Genomic DNA, 20,367 nt, shown 5'->3' on the forward strand with positions numbered 1-20,367 from the left:
TTCCAAAAAAGGGTTTTTATTGCAGAAAAGTGGAAAAACCTGAAAAAAATGTAAGAATTTTGGTATTGTTGTAACCGTACCGACCTGCAGAAAAAAAGGATTGTGTCATTTATGCTGCATGATTAACGCTGTAAAAAAAACCCTATCTATCTAACACCTGCTATCATAAAAAAATAATAAAAGTTTTACAATATAGCCTGCGTACCCAAAAATAACACCAATAAAAACTACAGTTTGCCAAAAAACAAGCCCTTATATGGCTGCGTCGACAGAAAAGTAAAAAAGTTATGACTTTTAAAAAATGGAGAAGAAAATCCGCCAAAAATCGTTGCGTCCTTTAGCCCAAAGTAGGCCATGTCCTTAAGGGGTTAATAAAAGAGCCAAAAATTGGGAAAATGTTGAAAAAATTTTCATTTTTTCACATTTTCAACCTCAATATGTCAAATATGTACAAACATACTGTACAATCTTTTGGTAAGATATATATTTCTATCTGTTTACTTTATTCTGGAAGCACATTGGACAATTAACCATTTTAACCATTTAGGAGGCGTACAAATTTAACATTAATTATTAACATATTGTTTTCCTACACCAAGGTATCGGAATGATAGATACCCTCACAAATGACCCTATTTTTTTTTAAAAAAACATCTTAATTAGAGATGAGCGAACACGTTCGGCCCCGCCCCTTTTTCGCCCGAACACCGAACTTTGCGAACACTTCAGTGTTCGGGCGAAAAAGTTCGGGGGCCGCCGTGGCAGCGTGGGGGGGTGCGGCGGGGAGTGGGGGGAGAGGGAGAGAGAGAGGGCTCCCCCCTGTTCCCCGCTACTGCCGCCCGCGCCGCCGCGCATCTCCCCGCCCCCCGGCGGCACCCGGACCTTTACGCGCGAACACTGCAGTGTTCGGCAAAGCCGGTGTCCGGGTGCGGATGTGTCCGTAACGGACATGTTCGCTCATCTCTAATCTTAATGTATTCACTGAGGGGTGTCATGAGTATTTTGTCCCCACAGTTTCTTTTCAGGAGTTAATGCAGTTTAGGGGAGAAAAAATAAAATTTCATATTTTTGCAAATATGTCATTTTAAAGGCAGGTTCTTTTTCTATAGGACACATGAAAATGAGGATTTACATCCCAAAATGGATACCCCTGTTTGACCTCTGTTCAGAAACATAACCATTGTGGCCGTAATCTAAGGTCTGCATGTACAACGGGGCCTAAACCGAAAGGAGCAGCCGGTGGCTTTCAGAAGAGACATTTTGCTTGAAGGTGTTTTAGGGCCCCATAGCATGATGTATGGCCCTTGAGCTGCCAAAACGAAAGAGAACCCCCACAAATGAGCCCATTTTTAACCCCTTAGTGACGAAACCTATTTGCGCATTAGTGACAGAGCCAGATATTGGAAATCTGACATGTGTCGTTCAACATAGCATAACTCCATAAAAGCTTTGCATATCCAAGTGATTCTGACATTGTTTTTTCGCCACATGTTGTACTTCATTTAGGTGGTAAAAATAGACTGTTAGAACTTGTGTATATTTATTAAAAGTGCCAATATTGGGAAAATTTTGAAAAAATTGTCATTGTTTCACATTTTCAACTGTAATATCTCAAATATGTGCAAACATACTATACAAATTTTTGCTAAGATATATATTTCCACCTGTTTACTTTATTCTGAATGCACGTTTGAAAAACTTTCGTTTTTTTTTTACCATTTAGGAGACATACAGTTTTAACATTACTTTTCAGCATTTTGAGGAACACTTTGTTTTCCTACACCAAGCCAAGATTGCAAAGACTCATAGCTGTCAGAATGATAAACACCCCTACAAATGACCCTATTTTAAAAACTACACCCCTTAATATATTCACTGAGGGGGGTCAGGAGTATTTTAACCCCACAGTTTTTTTCAGGAATTAATGCAATTTAGAGAAGAAAAAAATAAAATTTCATATTTTTACAAATATGTCATTTTAAAGACATATTTTTTTCTATAGTGCACATAAAAATGAGGATTGACACCCCAAAATTGATACCCCTGTTTGTCCTGTGTTCAGAAATATACCCATTGTGGCCCTAATATTATGTCCGCATGCACAACAGGGCCCAAAATGAAAGGAGTAGTGAGTGTCTTTCAGAACAGAAATTTTGCTTGAAGGCCTTTTAGCACACTTGTAGAGCTCTTGAGTGGCCAAAACCATTAAAAACCACATTTTGAAAACTAGACCCCTTAACGAATTTATCCAGGGGTGTACTGCCCATTTTGACCCCACAGTTTTTGAATGAATTCAACCGAAGCAGAAGTAAAAAATTGTGATTTTCGTTTTTTTGGCAATTCTGACAAGTTAAAAACTGTTTTTTTTTAACAGCACACTTATGAATGATAACTTGCATCTCAAAAAGGATACCCCTGTTTGTCCTGTTTTCAGAAATATACCCATTATGGCCTTGATCTTATGTCTGGATGCACAAGAGACCCAAAATGAAAGGAGCAGTCGGTGGTTTTCAGAACAGAAATTTTGCTTGAAGGCCTTTTATGCCCTATAGCACATTTGTAGAGCCTTTGAGCGTCCAAAACCATAGAGAACCCTCACAAATGACCCCATTTTGAAAACTAGACCATGTAATGAATTTATCTAGGGGTGCACGCCCCATTTTGACCCCACAGTTTTGGAATGAATTCAAGCAAAGCAGAAGAAAAAAATTATGAGTTTCGTTTTTTTGGCAATTCTGTCATTTTAAAAACAGCTTTTTTTGTACAGCACACACATGAATGAAGACTTGCACCCCAAAATGGGTACCCCTGTTTCTCCCGTGTTCAGAGAGATACCCATTGTGGCCCTAATCTTATGTGTGGATGCACAACGGGGCCCAAAGTAAAAGGAGTAACCAGTGGCTTTCAGAACAGACATTTTGCAAAAGGATGATTTAGGCCCCATTGCCCACTTGTAGAGCTCTTGAGCGTCCAAAACCGTAGAGAACCCCCACAAATGATCCCATTTTAAAAACTAGACCCCTTAACAAATTCATCTAGGGGTCTGAGAATTTTCACTGTAGAATTTTTGAATAAATCTAAGCAAAGCAGTAGGAAAAAATTACGATTTTCATTTTTTTGGCAATTGTGTCAATTTAAAAACTGTTTTTTTGTACAGCACACATATGAATGAAGACTTTAAACCCAAAATGGATACCCCTGTTTGTCTTGCATCCAGAAACTTACCAATCGTAGCCGCAATCTGCTTAGTGAAAAAATGGCTAGACCTGCAATGGAGGGAACACCCATTGGCTTTCAGGGCACAACTGAATAACTTCCAGGCCCCATTACTCACTTGTGCAGAAAAAAAATTAACTCCCTAAAAAGATTTCCCCACCGTCCTTTTTTGGCATTCCCTAACTGTGTGGTAGGTCTGAAAACAAGGGTAATTACGGAGGCTGGTTGGGATGGGCACATAAGGCAATAAAACCAGGTATCCCTCCTCCTATGTTTGCTGCAAACCCAACACTTTTTTGGGGGGTACTTCTTGACCTCTGTGGCAGGGAAGGGGTGTAGAAAGTGGTGCTCTGTAATGCTTCGTAAGTTTGCTGAGTTGCGGCGGTCTCAAACATAAGGCGCTCAGCAAGCTGCTCCTGGAAGTGCTGGAAGGTGAGGGTTCCCGGGGACTTCTTGTAAATGAGGTATTACAGGTAGTGGTCTGAATAATACCAGGCTGCCACCGGAGGCCCGCAACGGATCCCAGCTGTGAGCCCGGCCGCATGATCCATGAGGGGAGATGAAACTTAAACTGTTTAGACTTTATTTTTTACACTTTTTTTTTTACTTTACATGATCGTTTTTATCCATTGGATAATGGCGATCATGTGACCAGGGACCTCATACTGCGGCCCACAGTGACATCTCCCTGCTCTCAGCTATCTTTGACAGCTTGGAGCAGGGAGATTTTACATTTCTGCTGCGCATGCGCCTGACATTTTATCCACCATAATGCCGCTGGACATGAAGGAGGATCTGATATTTGAAAGGAGATAAAACTTTAACTTTGCTTAACTTTTTTTTACTTTTATGCTATCATGTGACTGGGGGTTGCTCCCCGCGGCCCCCCATAACAGCTCCAGGCTCTCAGCTAGCAGCCGATAGCAGGGAGTTGTTTTTAGTCTACAGGGCGAGCAGATTTTTAAGGCCCTGTAGATTAAAATCCAGACACCCAGGACATGAAAACACGTATAGGTGGTCACTAAGTAAGAAAGCATACAACATAATAAAAACAACTGGATATATAGTCACCCCGTTACACACCCTTGAATACAATTTATATTCTTTTTATTCTAAATATATTCAAATTGCTGTATCAATACATTTCTTAAACTACTAACAACGACCTGTCTGTACATGCGTGAGTGAGTGGGTTTGTGAGTGAGTTACATGCTCTGCCCCTGATCACTTGACGGTGACATCATCCAAGGTCCTTCATCACCACTGAGGGAGTCACATGCTCCGCCCCTGATTACATGACGGTGACATAATCAAAGGTTTGGCTGCTGTCCGGCTAGGTGTTCATTAGTATTCAATAGCAACTGAGGCCACAGGGGGCTTGTAGTCTGCTCGTAATATGCACAAGGATGCAGGACCTTTGATGACATCACCGTCATGTGATCAGGGGCTGAGCATGTAAGTCATTCACTCAGGATGAGTGTCACTGTCATGTGATCAGGGTGGAGCATGACTGTGACGTCATCACATGCCCTTCATCTCCAGTGCCGAGGTGCTTCTGATCCCTGTTGTATGGGATGAACAATGTATGCAGCAGTGTTGGGTGTGTGACGTGCATGTACCACAGATGTGTGGCTCATTACACCACCAGAAACACTGGTACTATATTTTCCTAATAATTACTACTAATTATCACTACTGGGAGACCTGTTGAAATCTTTAAAGAGGTTGGACCTGAGCTGACACAATAACTCCACCAGCTGATTAAAAAAGTGTGGGCAACCAAGAAAATCCCGGCAGACTTTAAGGACGCTGCTATCATCACCCTTTTCAAAAAGGGGGAAAGAACAGACTGTGGAAACTATCAAGGTATCTCCCTTCTAACTTCCGCTGGGAAAATGCCTGCAAGAATCCTTGCAAACCGTCTTCTACCCATTTCAGAAGACATCCTTCTGGAATCCCAGAGCGGCTTCCGCCCTTCCAGAGGAACAGTGGATATGATCTTCATAGTACGACAGCTCCAAGAAAAATGCAGGGAACAGAATCAACCACAGTCAAAATCAACTGTACACGGCTTTCATTGACCTCGCAAAGGCATTCGACACAGTGAATCTCAATGCTCTTTGGACCATTCTCCAAAAAATCAGATGCCCTAATAATTTGTGAACATCCTGCGGCTCCTCCATGATGACATGATGGCAACAGTCTTGGACAGCAATGGCTCCCAAAGTGACTCATTTAGGGTGGCGTTGGGGGTAAAACAGGGTTATGTTATTGCCTCAACTTTATTTTCTATCTATATAGCTATGATATTGCACTTTGTTGATGGGAAGCTTCCCACTGGTCATCTATCAGACATATAGCAAACTATTTAACCTTAAAGGGGTTGTCCCGCGGCGAAAGTGAAAAATCTTTTTTTTCACTTACCCCCGCATTCTGCCCTGTTAAAAAGAAAGCATGGATTAGTTTTTAAAAAGCACATTGCGCTTACCTGCGTCAGCGTTCTGCAGCTTCTTCTTTTCTTCTTGTGAAGATGGCGCCGCTGGTCTTCTCCCACGGTGGACCGCAGGTCTTCTCCCATGGTGCACCATGGATTTTCTTCTCCTTCCTTGCGTTCCATTGCCGATTCCAGCCTCCTGATTGGCTGGAATCGGCACACGTGACGGGGCGGAGCTACGATGACGACGCGGTGACCAGCTCTCCGGCACGAGCGGCCCCATTCACCAGCCAGAAGACCGGACTGCGCAAGCGCGTCTAATCGGGCAATTAGACGCTGAAATTAGATGGCACCATGGCGACGGGGACGCTAGCAACGGAGCAGGTAAGTGAATAATTTCTGTATGGCTCATAATTAATGCACGATGTATATTACAAAGTGCATTAATATGGCCATACAGAAGTGTATAACCCCCACTTGCTTTCGCGGGACAACCCCTTTAACAGACTAGAAGCCAAAACCAAGGTCACAACATGCTGATGATAACGTAGTCTGTGCTCATTCAGAAAACCTACAAGCCACTTTAAACATCTTTGCAGAAGCATATGAAAAGCTTGGCCTCTCATTGAACATCAGGAAACCAAAGTGCTCTATCAGCAGGCACCAACTAATCTTTCTGCAAAGCCAGAAATACAGCTTAATGGTGTAATGTTGGAAAGTGTTGACCATTTTCGCTACCTTGGCAGCCACCTCTCCACAAAAGCTATGTTACAATATACTACCCTTGATACGCCAGCCCGGGTGCCCTAGATCTCACCCACAACCCCTGTCCCTGTCTACTTGCCTCCACTCCTGGCTAACCCCAGGCAGGCAACTGGGCGGCGATCCCTACTCTCACTAGGGACCGAAAAAGGGACGCGGGCATACCTGGATGGAAAGGGTAAAATACTGACAGAAAAGACAGATGTAAATAACCAACACGAACAATACTAAGCAGAACTGAGGCAGATGGAAAAATCTGGCGCATAATAGCAAAGTATAGCAGACAAGATGACAGAAGCAAAAGACCAACCGAGGCAGACTAGCTAGCACATTGAGGGAAACCAATAATTGTCAGTGATTGCCAGTCTTTGCCTTACTTTTAAACAAAAGCCTCCGCCCAGGGGCGGAGAGAGGGAGACAGCCAACTCCCAACAGAACATAATAAAAGGGAGCTTGTGCATGACAGCTGCACTCACAGGTGCATGCACACGGCGCCGTATGCTACCAGCACCACACCGCCAACGCCGGCCAGGGACAAAAGGTTTCAATAATGACTTATGAAAAATCCCTGGAACACAGCGGGGGCATTACAAAGTCCGAAGGGCATGACTAGACATTCGAAATGTCTGAACGAGCTGTTGAAGGCGGTCTTCCACTCATCTCCCTTTCGGATGCTAATTAAATTGTAAGCCCCCCTTAAGTCCAATTTGGAAAACCATTGGGCCCCTACCACCTGATTTAATAAATCAGGAATCAGGGACAAGGAGCACTGGTTCTTCACTGTAATTTTATTCAAAGCCCGATAATCCACACAAGGCCTCAATGTCCCATCCTTCTTCTGTTCAAAGAAGATACCTGCCCCGGCAGGGGAACTGGACGGCCTGATATGTTGTTTGGCCAGAGACTCCGAAATATAGGACATAAGGGCTTCATGCTCATGCCCAGACAAATTGAAAATGGCTCCCTTAGGGATGGGACTGTCGGGGATCAAATCAATACCACAGTCCCACTCCCTATGGGGAGGCAAAATCTCATACATCATGAAAATCAGACAAATACTCAGGAATAAGTATGGTATCTGCTGAACACATGGATATAGTAGCTAAGTGACTATGACAGGACAACCCCCAATGTGTCAATTCTCGAGTGGACTAATCAAACCGGGGATTGTGCAGTGCCAACCAGGGCATACCAAGCACTACATCAACAGACATTCTTTCCATTACCAAGAACGACAGATTCTCAGAATGGAGAACACCCACAGTGAGCTGTAACATGGGAGTCCTCCATTGTACAACACCTGGCAACAGAGGGGTAGAATCAATACTAGTGAAGCGAATGGGAATCTTTAACGCCGAGAATTCATTCATCAGAGGTCTGACAAAACTTAAACTAATCAAATTGGCGGCAGCCCCCAAATCAATAAAAGCTTGACCAGACCAAGTGAAATTCCGGAAGCCAATCTGACAAGGCACCAACAACTTAGGGAGTACCTGTGATCCTAGGCGATCCTCCCAAAAATCGCCTAGGATCTGAAGTTTTCCGCCGGTTCAAACTGATGTTGTAGACGCTTCTGAGGACAGGTCGCTACACGATGTCCAGCTTTCCCACAATAGAGGCAGAGGCGATGAGTCATCTGGAATCGTCACCGTTCCTCAGGACTTAGGTGATCCACTTCCATAGGCTCGGCACCAGAAGTTGGCATGGGAGAAGTGGGAGCGGATCTGCTGGATTTCCAAGCCTTACGAGCTTTACGTTCCTCTTTTCTAGATCTCAGCCTCCTGTCAGCTTTGACCGCCAATTCCATTGCATCCATGAGTGTCACAGGAGCGTGATAAGAAATGAGTAGATCCTTGACCGCGTCAGAAAGACCCAACAAAAACACATCTTTAAGGGCGCTATCGTTCCAAGAGGTTTCACCTGCATACAGTCTAAATTTAGAGCAATAGTCCTTTACCCACTGCTGCCACTGACGTAGAGACATGAGATAGGATATGCCAGCCCCGCACGGTCCGGCTCATCAAAAATTCCTCCAAGTTTCGAAAAAACAAATCAACTGACTGCAGGCAAGCTGAACTCTCGGGTAAGGAGTAGGCCCATGTCTGGGGGAGGGGGGGGGAGGGACCCTGAAGTAAGGACATAATCAATCCAGCTTTCTGGGATTCTGAGCCGGAGGAGCAGGCCGCATCTGAAAATACAATCTACATGCCTGCTGAAAAACAAAAAACTTGTGCCTCTTCCCTGAAAATACCTCAGGAAGAGGACACTTGGGCTCAGGAATAGAAGGGGTGGTAGAAACATGCACTAACTCCCGCTGCTCCTGGGCCACCATACGACTGGACAGGTCTTGGATCACGACCACTAAATCCTGCAACTGACTTGCAACTCATGGCCTCCATTGGAAAGCAATTTTAAGGGCCAGTTATTATGTTATGGTATACTACCCTTGATACACCAGCCTGGGTGCCCTAGATCTCACCCCCAACCCCTGTCCCTGCCTACTTGCCTCCACTCCTGGCTGAGCCCAAGTAGGCAACTGGGCGGCGATCCCTACTCTCACTAGGGACCGAAAAAGGGACTCTGGCGTACCTGGATGGAAAGGGTAGAATACTGACAGAAAAGACAGATGTAAATAACCAACATGAACAATACTAAGCAGAACTGAAGCAGATGGAAAAACCTGGCGGATAATAGCAAAGTATAGCAGACAAGATGACAGAACAGGAGACTAACTGAGGCAGACTAGCTAGCACACTAAGGGAAACCAATAACTGGCAGTGATTGCCAGTCTCTGCCTGACTTTTAAACAAAAGCCTCCGCCCAGGGGCGGAGAGAGGGAGACAGCCAACTCCCAACAGAACATAATAAAAGGGAGCTTGTGCACGGAAGCTGCACTCACAGGTGCATGCGCACAGTGCCGCGTGCCACCAGCACCACGCAGCCAATGCCGGCCAGGCACCCGTGCCCCCTGGCAGACGGAAAACAAGCCAGGGGGACGCACCCCGACTGCGGGACCCCGCACAGCGCCGCCCTGGGAGGACCAGCAACCACCTCATGGTAACAAGCTAACATCGATGCCAAAATAAAACACCAACTGAGCCCTGCGAGAGCAGCATTTTTTTGGAATGAAGCAAAGAGTGTTTGAGGACAGGGACATTCGTAGGAATAGCAAGATGCTTGTTTATAAAGCTACCAACCCTGTTATATGCCTGCGAAACGTGCACCGTCTACAAACGTCACTCTCAACTTGTGGAACAATTCCATCAGCGTTGCCTTCGAAAAATCATGCTAATCTCTTGGGAAGACAGGCGGACAAATGTCAGCATTCTGGAAGACGCAAAGACCACTGAAGCGATGATCCTTCGCCATCAAATTCGCTGGACTGGCCACATCGCAAAAGAGATTTAAGGATAGACTTAAAGCTAACCTTAGAAACTGTGGCATAGGAGGAGGGCAGAGCGCCAGGCAGGTCACTGCGTGGGCAGGTAAAGTTGAGTGCTGATATTGAGCCTCATGTGGCACAGAGTGTAAAGGCAGCAGAAATGCAGACCTAAGCTCTCGCTCACGACCTGAAGGTTGCAAGTTCAATCCCTGCATTCAGGTAGCCGTCTCAAGGTTGACTCAGTCTTCCATCCTTCCGAGGTTGGTAAAATGAGCTGATGGGGGGTAATAAATAAATTACCTGAAAGCACTGCGGAATAAGTTGGTGCTATACAAATAACACGATTTACTTTTATTTTATATGTTTGATCCAGAGGAGGGAAATCAGTAGACCATATTGGGTGACTTAGAGAAGATCTACTGTTCACATCTGACCTTCTAATTTCTTAACGTTTCTCATATTTTGCATTTGGATGACCTAAAAAAAAGAAACAAAAAAATCTTGAGATTGAAAGGTCTCAAATAAAACAGAGGAACTCCATCCTGAGCTCTTAAGTTTTATCTCTTGTGAGGGATTAGCGTTAGGATAGGTAGCAATCTGGGCGTAAATAGTCAGAGACAGTGACACTCTGGATAAAGTTCGTAGTCCAGGCTTCGCCTGGGTTTATTTCAGCACGAAACAAAGCAAAAACAGGCCCTAACTCCAGGCCAACATAAAGTAACTCCTGCTCATCTGAGCACTCACTAGACATAGACCAACCCTGACTACTCACTTGCAAAAACAAATGCTTGCTGCGCACAGCCAACCTGGCTCTCAGACCTGCAGAGGTCTCAGCACACCTCTCCTAGGTGTGGAGGTTAGGGGCGTCTCCCTGTGAACCTCTGGCCTTCTCAGCCACACACTGGGCTAGCCGGGCTCCTAGCTCCACTGAGCCGTCTCTCTAGCTCTCATAGCCCACATCTCCACAAGACCTCCAGGCCCAGGTTTTTATGAGGCCTGTTACCAGCCTCACCTGGTACATGGGAGTGATCATCCCACCCTTCGCTTTGACCACTCCAGGAAAAGCCAGCCCGGACTATGCGGCTTGGAGCCACTGCATTACAGTACAATGTGTCAGTAACCTAGTGTTACTGACACCCAAATGCTGGCTTCCTCCACTGAGCCCAGGCTGCTCGGTGACACGTATCTGTCCAAGCCACTTTGCCGGTCACTGTCTCACACTCTTCATTGTTGTTATCGAAGATGACATCTGCCTACGATGCCCTTCACTTCCAGCTCCCTGGCCATAAAGCAGCCACATTGCGGAGCATGAACCAACTGAGGACAGAGGAACGCTTCTATGATGTAACTGTTCTTGCCGATGGACTCAAGTTCAGAGGGGACCATGGGGTACTTGCTGCCTGCTTTCCTTTCCTTAAAGACCAGTTTCTTCTAAATCATGGCTCTGAACTTCACATTTCCCTCATGCATGGAGCAAGTGTGGTATTGGACTTTCTACTATCTTGTTACACTGGACTTCTGGAATTCTTAGTCAGGGATATCTGCAAATGGAACACATTGTTGAAAAGTGCCGCAAGCTCTCACACAGTTTATTGATCCACAGATAGGCCTGAGAGACCCAAAAAGCATGCTGTCTCGTGGTGCCACGTCAACAGCCACCACAAATACAATGCGCCCAATTCATCCTGCTAAAACCACCAAGCTTATGAAAGTGGATAACAGTGAAGAGGAGATGTTGATGATGGCAGAAGAGGAAGAATTACCTTCAAATATTTGTATTGTGAAAGTGGAAAAGGAGGTCAATCTTGGAGGAAAGGAAGAGAGGAGCATAATTTAGTAGCAAAACCAGAAGAAGCTCTGGTAAATTCTACATTGGAGGGAGACACTGGGGATGGAGCTGTCCAACAAGGAGTCATGAAGGCCATCTTCAGTGATGAAGTGGAAGGTGGTAAAGGTGTGCTGATCATACCCAGTAGCTATCATTAAGAAGAGAAAGAGGTTCTGCATGAAGGATGGATGGGTGCCAAAGTAGCGTTGTGATGTATGGAAGTTCTAAAAGTTCCCTCGGTGGACCCGGATGCTCACCCCTTAGCACAAGGGTCATCGGTGATGCCAGTTTTGGCAACAGACGATTATTAAGGTGCACTAAATGTGAAGAAACTTTCCAAGGAGTGGAGAAACTCGTCTTTCACATGCGGGTGCAACACTTTGTCTTCATGTGTCCACATTGCGGGAAGCCGTTCAATCACAGCAGCAACTTTAACTGACACATGAACGTACACAGGGACATAAAGTCCCACACCTGCAATATTTGCGGTAAATGCTTTACTCAAAAAACTATTTTTCATGACTACCTGCACAGCGGTGAGAGACTGTATCGCTGTTCTTACTGTGATGTGCAATTTGCCCACAAGCCGACCATAAGACATCACCCTAAGCAACAGCATGGGAAAACCACCGCACAGAATGTCTTAGAGGCTGGCATGGTGGAGATGAATATTTTTGCACGCAATGCCCTGAAATCAAGGGTACCTCATATACATATAATGATGTAAACTCAAGAACCTGACAAAATCTGATTTTTTTTGAGCTTTACATTTGTTTTTGGCTATTTTGCACTAATACACGGCCAGTTGTACTTCCTTTTTATAGATATTGTGACTTGGTTTTTTAGCTTTGTTGACTACTGTAGTTTATAGACTTCACCTTAGCAAGTAATGTGCCCCCTAGACCTGACGCTTTCTAGCCATTGAAGATTTGGACTGGAGCATGTTTTCTCATCCAACCAATAACTTTCTTGTCCTTGTCTTCTCCCTGGTTCTTCTGTCGCAATACTGAATTAAAAAAAAACATTACCTGTATCATTAAAACAAACCCCCCCCAAAAAACCTGTGGCATAGACATTGAGAACTGGGAAGCCCTCAATTTGGGGGTCCCAGCGCCCCATTTGGGGGTCAGCCATTACCAACAGCACTGTAAATTTTGGAGAGCCAGGATGGAGAGTGAAAGGGAGAAACGTATCAAGAGGAAAGCACATCAAGCCAACCCTTGTCGGGACCGTCTTCCATTTGGAAACCGATGTCCCACTGCAAAAGAACCTGCGGATCAAGAATAGGTCTCTATAATCACCTACGGACCCACCGCTAAGCCCCTATACTTGGAAGACAATCATACTTGGCCACGAGTCATAGCAAACGGAGATTTGTTATACTTATTCACATAATCTCCATAGGTATGGACATGGAAGGTAAAATTCTGGCTTTTTGCAACCTTCACTATGGGAAGTTTAGTAGCCAACTGTATACTGTTAAAAACGGACCACAATAATATACCAGTATATACCGTAGTAATCTCCTAAAGTTCGTCTAGCGGCAACCAGATTATTTTATAAAATTTAGCGGTTTTATCATTGTTACATGTAGGGCATTCATTGACTTTTAATATAATGGTTAAATAAAGTAGTTTTCAATCTGCTGGAAACGCTTTGAAAGATTACTGCTGCATACGCCCTGAGAACAGACTCAGTGATTGGCTTCTGTGAATCAATCAATCAATGAACATTGTTAAAGTGGCCCTCTGGTTTCGACACAAAAATCTTTCCTGGGACCGAAGTGCGGGGATGGATGTACTTCCTCCAGTTGTTCTTTCCTGGTGTCCCTGTGATCCACCAGTTCCAGGTACCGTTTGGCATCCAGTGTGGCTGATGCAATCATCAGACTACCATTTCCCCACAGTGCACAGGTATAAAATAAATCTTGGTATTTGTATAGCGCCAACTTATTCCACAGCGCTTTCAGGTAATTATTACCCCCCACCAAGCTGGGTTCTCATTTTACCAACCTCAGAAGGATGGAAGGCTGAGGCAACCTAGAAGCTGGCTACCTGAATCAAGTGGGGATTGAACTTGCAACCTTCTGGTCATAGGGGAGAGCTTACACTCTGCACCACACAAGGGCTCATCATTAGAGTACCACTGTACTATACTTGCTCTCTGATTGTTCACAGCTTCTCAAGTGTTCCACGCTGGCCAATCAGAGAGCAGTGCACAGTGTGCATTAGGTAGTTAGAAAATTGCTGCAGCCATGTTGTACAACTGAAAAAAGGGGCCTGGAACTGGCAAAATGAAAGAGCAGCAGAGAAGAAAAGCTGCAGGTAATATATGTCCTCCCTCTTCTATCCCTTGCAGGGGCGTAACTATAGGGGATGCAGTTGCACCCGGGCCCAGGAGCCTTAGGGGGCCCATAAGGCCACTTTTCTCCAAATAGGGAGCCCAATGCTATGAATAAAGCATTATATTTGGGAGCCCAGTTTCAGACTTTGCATTGGGGTTCAAAAGCTTCAAGTTACGTCTCTGAGTCCTGGGTCAGAATTTGCTTCAGAAACCGGAGGGTTGCTTTAACCCCTTAAGGACGCAGCCCCCATTTTTTTGTTTTTGTTCCCACCCCCCCTCCTTTAAAAAAAATCGTAACTCCTTTATTTATCAATCGACGTCGCTGTATGAAGGCTTGTTTTTTGCGGGACGAGTTGTATTGTTCAATGGTGCTATTTAAAGTACCATATAATGTACTGAAGAACTTTAAAAAATTCTAAGGGGAGTAAAATGAAAAAAAAACAACACATTCCGCCATCTTTCAGTGCGTCTTATTTCTATGGTGCACAAACTGCAACACAAATGGTATGATAACTTTATTCTTTGGGTCGGTACGATACCAAACTTGTATAGTTTTTTTGTTTTTTAACTGTACTACTTTTTTTTTTTTCAAAGACATTTAATTTTTTTAAAGTTATTTTCTGCGGTCCTCTTCTGCGTGCAATAACTTTTTTATTTTTCCATCGACCTAGTTGTGTGAGGGCTCATTTTTTGCGGGATGTCCTGTAGTTTACGATAGTAGTAATTCGGAATACATACGACTTTTTGATTGCTTTTTATTGCGTTTTTTTCTGGGAGACAGGGTGACTAAAAAAGTCCATTTCTGGCGTTTTTTTTTTTTTTTTCAGACGACGTTCACCGTGTGGGGTAAATAATGTGCTCCTTTGATAGATCGGACTTTTATGGATGCGGCATTACCTAATACCGGTATGTATTTTTATTTTATGATTTTCCATTTTTAAATTATACATATGGCAAAAGGAGGGTGATTTAAACTTTTATTACTTTTTATTTACACGTAATAAATCTTTATTGATCTCACTTTCAACTTTCTTTCAAGCCCCCCTGGGGGACTACAACATCCCACGGGAATGGCTTGATAGGCAGTCTCCTAAGGCAGCCCTGGGTCCTTCCAGAAGGCCCCCGACTGCCATGACACCTGTACAGCACCTCCGATCTCAGTGCGGGGGGGGGGGGGGGGCTGCTGGTTGATATAGCGCTGGACGCTGTTACATCAGGCACAAACGATAGTCCTGGAACTATCTTTTGGGCTGGAATACGTCAGCTGCAGCATGGGCTCCTATGGGAGCCAATGACAGCGGCCGAAGAAGGGAGGTGGGAGGGAGTTTAGTAGTGTGACTGCTAAACTCCCTCCTCCTTCTCTCCTCCCCTGTTTGCCATGGGAGGGGGCGGGATGGGAACGGAGCTAGCTGCGGACAAGGAGCAGGAGCTTATCTCCACCCCACTCCCATTGCAAACAGCCGGAGGGAAGGAGAGAGGAGGTGAGTGGCGAGGGGGAGGGAAGGGAAGGCAATGGCATTGCGGCCTCAGCGTATATGCGCCGGGGCCCGGGCTGTCTAAACGGGCACACAAACGTTAGATTTGTGCGCGTGTTCACACATTTTTACGGTGCCAGCGGGCGCACGTAAAAACGCCTACAGCCATGTGAAAGAGGCCTCAGTCAGGAATCCTGCGGGAGAAATGATATACTACATGGTGCCCACTTTAATCATAGGGTCATCATGTAGTGATTCTCCATTCTAATAGGAGTTCTCAAGCAGGTAACCCCCCCCCCCCTCTCTAAAATATCATATGGATAGTGAATAGGGGGGGTTGGAAGCAGATATCAGATTGAGAGCCTGGGCTCTAAATAGGGAATCTAGGCAAGAGCATAAGTACATGCCGACTTCAATAAGTGCTTTTGCTGGGTCTGAAACCAGATTTGCTACAAGTGGCTATGTTACCACAGCAGCACAAATCAGGTGCACTTCACTGTCCACGCAGCACAAAGGGTGTTGTACGGAGCGAGTGCAGTGTAAGCAGAATGCTGCTACAAAGCCAGATTCGCAGGAACACATTTGCACAGCGTATTACACCTGAAAAATTTGCGCATGCCATACGCAGCGACTAGAACCCATTCATTCGCTTACATATATTTTGCATCAGCATTTTGTTTGAGCAGGAACATACGGAGCATGCTTTATTAAAGAGCACATATTGAATTCATTAGCTTAATTGCCCATTTCAGTAAATGGGATCATGCTTGCGTGTTTTTGGTGTGCAAAAGCGCACAATTTGTGCGTGCAAAAAGTACAGTAAAACATGCACTTGCAAATACGCAACACCTATTGCTCAAATATGCAGCATAAATGGGTATACAGTGTATATACACACATTGACTTAAAAGCCACAAAATTGTGTGCATTTTTTATGCTAGAATCCGGTATAAAAGGCTTTATAAATTTCCACCTATGTCTATACAGAGGATTCGAAGCCATGGAAATGAATCAGTATTGGGGTACACCCTAACTTACTATAGAAGACTGTTGCTATAACCCCCTGATACCTACATCTCTGTATAGAGAAAAAATCTTCTAGCGGCCCCTGCGCTTTAATAGCGCTGCCATTCTTTCATTCCAAGGATTGGTTAGCAATAAGCAATAGTGCACCTAATAAGGACTAATGCCCATGGATGGATTTCTGCCGCGCTTCACTTCTGCCGGATTTCTGCATTTCAATGTTCACGCTGCCGAATTCCACCGCGGAATTCCGCAGTGTGAAAGAAATCTCGGCATGCTCTAATTGTCTCGGGAAAACACGAACAGCTTCCATTGTAGTCAATGCAAGCCGTCCGTCGCGTTGACGCATAATCACGCGATACAACGGAAGTATTGCGTGATTACGCGTCAATGCCCACTGCCGGCGCGTTATGCACTGTACTGCACATGCACACTGGCTCGCCTGACGGGACTCGCATGGCGGATCCAGAGAGGTGAGTATAGGGTCTTTGGGGGGCTCTGTGTCGGACTCCACTGGGCATCAGACCTAAGGGCAAATGCAGACGGGCGGACGTTCCGCGGCAGGATTTCCCGCAGAATTTCAGCCCAAGCACGCTGCCATAGGATTGCATGAGTTTATGCAATGCTATGCAGACAGTCGCGATTTGACCGCGTTAAAACTTGCACGGTAAACAAGTCGCGGCATGTCTTATTTCTGTGCGAGCCTCGCAGAGGCCCATACAGAAATGTCACTGCTGACATGCCAACTCTGCTTTGTGCATGTGCCGGCTGGGCGGCAACCAGCACATGGCAGAGCGGAGGAGATGCCGAGGAGGTGAGATGCGGGGGTCACTGCAGGGGCACGGCTGAGAATTCTCGCAGCGGGATCCGACCCGGCCCTGCAAACTTTGGAAGCTGTTAGAGGGTGCAGGAAATAAAAAATTATAATTATTGCACTATAGCAAAAAAAAAAAAGTGGATATGGCAAGGATACAGTACAGAAACAATGTGAGCCGTCCTCATAAACTAGATTTTACAGATGAAATAGAACAGGACGGAAATGGCATATATTCATGCTGGAGTAATTGGAATATGAAAAATGAGGCTGGATTCACAAGAAGGATGAATCAGTCACTGTGACTGCAAGAATCCTCTTAACAATTACCTTGATTGTGCCACCCTTCCCAATTACGAATGCAAAATCCCACTGGTACCAGTGTGGTGTCAGTTACAGCAACACAATGGCCTCTGTGTTCTCATGCATGTTCATAATATTACGTAGCATACACTGAAACAACGTCTTTCTCTTGACCCGAGGTCTGCATTGGTATCTGCTATGAGATGACTACAAATATTGCAGGAATTTTTTTAGGTCTTGTTCCTACTTTTACTTCTTATGCCTCCATTTTTTTTATACCTGTTAAACTTTCCAAAAAGTGAATGTCTCTGTTACTGTTCCTGTCCTTATAAACTTTTTTAATCATTATCTTAAAGTGAAAGGTTTCTGTAGACATTATCTGACATGCCACTGAGATAGTTGGGGGTCTGGGTGCTAGCACAAGGGGGCCCTCAGCACTCTGGTGACAGCTCTGCACATTCAGGTTTTAGCTTGGAGTGCCACGTTTTGACCATTGTCCCAACAGTTTTCTCATTCGTATAAAGGGGACTATATGACATTTCTCATAAGGACCTTGTCTGATTTCATTCCATGACTTGTAGGGTTCTGCATAATAAAATATCAGACAGAATATGACTGGACCATGGCATAGTTGTGTGACCACAAGTACCCTGGGTATCACCCTTTAACCCTACTAACTGGGATGTGGGCTTTGCTGCCATTTCTCAGGAAGTAGTCCCAGTACTGTGGCATCTGACGCTACTGTAGACCTAGATGCTGTGAGGCTTTATTCCCACGAACGTAAATCGGCCGTTGTTTTCACGGCCGAGCGATATACTGTACGATGTGAGGTGTAAAAACATGTGAACGGGTGCACAAATCTAACGTTTGTGTGCCCATTCAGACGGCATGGGCCCCGGTGCATATATGCCCAGGCTCATATACCGTTGAGCCTTTACTTCCCTCCCCCTCGCTGGCTCACCTCCTCCCCATCTGCTGATTGCAATGGGAGGGGGTGGGACAGGGGCGAAGCTAAGCGCCACCTCATCCCACCTCCTATTGCTGGCTGCAGACAAGGGATGGGAGCTTAGCTTTGCCCCCATTCCACCCCTTTTCCACAGCGGGCAATGGTAGGAGGCGGGACGGGGTGGTGCTTAGCTCCTCCCCTACCCCCTCCTCCGATTGGAATCAGCCGGAGGGGAGGATAGAAGAGGTCATACTGCTGAACACTGCTAAACTCCCTCCCACCTCCCTTCTCCAGCCGCTGTCATGGAGCCCATGCAGCAGCCGATGTATTCCTGCCCAAAAAATAGTTCCAGGACTATGCTTTGGGCCCGACGTAAAAACACCCGGCGCTATATTGGCCGAACGGACACTTTACCATCACGAAAATACGGCCATATGATCTGATGCATTTGAATCCAAATCATCAGATCACAGTATATATCGGTCGACCGTGAAAGCGGTGAGCCAATATACGCTCGTGGGAAAGAGCCCTGAGGGTGTAAATAGAAGAATGGTCAGATAGTCCAGTGGGGGCAGGCGGCAAACTTCAGTACTAGGAACAAGCCGGAGGTTGGGTCACGGAGAACAGGTACAGCACAGTAAATAGGGCCAGAGGTCAGGGCAAGCTGCGGGTAGTAGTGTGCTCAATGTTACAAGCTGACGTCAGGAGTAGAGTGAAGAATTGCCAAATATCGAGGATCTAAGAATTTAGAACAAACCTGTTTTACAAAAATAAGCAGAAAGGACAAACAAATGAAAACGGATTGCTTTGTTTTTTTTTCAGTCCCTCATTGGCTACAATGTAAAAAAAAGGGATCCATATTTTTTTTCATTTTTTGAACTGGAAACAGAATCGCAGCATTATGTGCTTTTGTTTCAGTGTAAAAAGTGGAATCGAGATGGAAAGTATGAGAAGTGGATTGAAACTGAAGATCTTTAGTCTCAATGCATTTCTATGGGCACGGAAACATTTTCCTTCCCTTTTGCTGCTCCCGTGACAGAATAGTTAAACAGAAATGGTGAAATGGTCCTAATACAGCTTGTGTCTGTATTTTAGGACTTCGGGATATGCTTCCAATGATTGTATACAAATGTTTCCTGTTCGCACCGATGCAGCGATTACATGGGTCTACATCAAACTTGCAGATTGCATGCTAATATTTCATTTTTGTAGATTTCTATGTGCTGAATTCAAATATCACATTTGTTTGTTCAGGCGGCTTTCACATCTGCGTTGGGGATTCCACTTTCCTGCTTGGGGAAGCAGGAAAGGGGAATCCCTGTGGCTGAACGGTTCAGCCTCCGAACGAAACCGAACAGCGCTGGGTGCACCCCATTGACTATAATGGGTCCGCCTGCTTTCCGCCCAGTTGCCTGGCTTTGGGACGGAAGAGAAAGCGCAGCATGCAGTGCTTTTTCTCCCTGTATTTTCAGCTGCATCTATTATAAAACCTCCAACCGGAGGTTCCAACGCAGATGTGAAACCGGGGGTATTCCAGCCATGTCCAGTTTTCCAAAAAATAAGCAGACTGTTCATTATGTGTCTATTTAACACACATGACATGTCTATAGGATTGACATATGAAATAAATGAGCTAGTATCTCAGGACTGAATCAAAGAGAGATCCATGATTGATCCTTTCGAATGAGATTAAATAAACCGAGAGCTAGAACTGATAACGTTGAACTCTTTCATGATTCCGGCATATGAATAAAGGATGTGTGATACAGTAATCCTGTTGCAGTATAATTACTTCAATAGACAGTAAATTAACTCAATAGGTAGTTATTCTTGCGAAAAAA

General features: G+C 45.0%; 1 pseudogene; it reads left to right on the plus strand.

Moving 5' to 3' along the window:
• The first annotated feature begins 11,036 nt into the window (after positions 1 to 11,036).
• LOC136572087 (zinc finger and BTB domain-containing protein 12-like) lies at positions 11,037 to 12,349 on the plus strand (annotated as a pseudogene).
• The last annotated feature ends 8,018 nt before the right edge of the window (positions 12,350 to 20,367 follow it).

This window comes from Eleutherodactylus coqui, chromosome 6 (assembly GCF_035609145.1).
Source record: "Eleutherodactylus coqui strain aEleCoq1 chromosome 6, aEleCoq1.hap1, whole genome shotgun sequence".
NCBI classification, from domain to species: Eukaryota; Metazoa; Chordata; class Amphibia; order Anura; family Eleutherodactylidae; genus Eleutherodactylus; species Eleutherodactylus coqui.